We start from the raw sequence: 1416 nt of genomic DNA, 5'->3' as shown, positions 1-1416 counted from the left end.
ATAAGGGGTTATTTTAGTTTCCTTATTAAGAACTTTATTTAATATATGATAAGCTGTTAGAACAGCTTCTCCCCAAAAACCTTGTCCAAGACCTGAATATGATAACATTGAATTTACCATTCCAGTCAAGACTCTGTTTTTCCTTTCAGCTACACCATTTTGTTGTGGTGTATAAGGGGCTGAAACTTGATGGACAATCCCAGTGGATTCAAAATAACTTGGATTATAGTATTCTCCACCTCTATTTGGTCTTAAGCACTTGATATATGATTCATACTGAAGTTCAACTTCAGATTTATAAACTTTAAATTTATCAAGCGCTTCATCTTTTGAATGCAATAAATATACATAACAATATCTACAACAATCATCAATAAAAGTAACAAAATATTTCTTTCCACCTAATATAGGAGTATTATGCATGTCACATAAATAACTATGTATCAAATCAAACAATTTTGTTTTTCTTTTAACCTTAGGGAAATGGTTTCTTGTAAGTTTAGTCAACATACATTTATTGCATTTTTCAATATTATTATTAAAAATAGGAATTAAATCTAACTTATACATGTCATTCAATTTCCTATAATTCAAATGACCTAATCTATAATGCCATAAACAAAAAGATTCAACCATATAAGCAGAAATAGTATTTTTATTCTTATTAATAATATTTAGTTTGAACATACTCTCATACATATACCCTTTCCCTACAAAAATTCCTCTCTTAGACAAAATAAACTTATCTACCTCAAAAACAAGTTTGAAACCAAACTTATTTAACAGACTTCCAGACACTAAATTCTTTCTAACTTCTGGTACATAATATACATCATTTAAGGTTAAAACTTTTCCAGAAGTGAATTGTAGTTCAATAGACCCTTTGCCTTTAATTGTTGCGGTGGAAGAATTTCCCATGTATAAGACATTGTCATTTTCACATTGTGTGAACTTTGTGAACATGCTTTTGTCTTTGCGCACATGTTTGATTGCTCCAGTATCAATCCATTATGTATTATCATCTTGTGCCATATTAATTTCAGATATCATTGCAAAAAACTTTTCGTTATTATCAGCCTTAGAAGATGATTTCTTCTTTAAAAATTAACATTCATTATTGAAATGTCCCGACTTACCACAATGATAGCATGAGTCTTTTTGTTTCTTTTTGAACTTAGGTGCTCTATCAGTCTGTTTGAACTTTCTCTTGTAGTCTGTACTTCCTCCGTAACATACACTTTGGCATTTTCAGAATTTAGATTCTGATCTTGCTTTCGATATTCTTCTTCAATACGAAGATGATTTGCCAAAGCCTGAAGAGATATTTCCTCTTTCTTATGTTTTAGACTTCTTTTAAAGTCTTTTCAAGATGGAGGAAGTTTGTCTATTATAGAGGATACAACAATCATTTCATCC

Source organism: Gossypium hirsutum, chromosome A10, assembly GCF_007990345.1.
Source record: "Gossypium hirsutum isolate 1008001.06 chromosome A10, Gossypium_hirsutum_v2.1, whole genome shotgun sequence".
NCBI classification, from domain to species: Eukaryota; Viridiplantae; Streptophyta; class Magnoliopsida; order Malvales; family Malvaceae; genus Gossypium; species Gossypium hirsutum.
The sequence above is the reverse complement of the archived record's forward strand: the minus strand, read 5'-3'. Positions refer to the sequence as shown.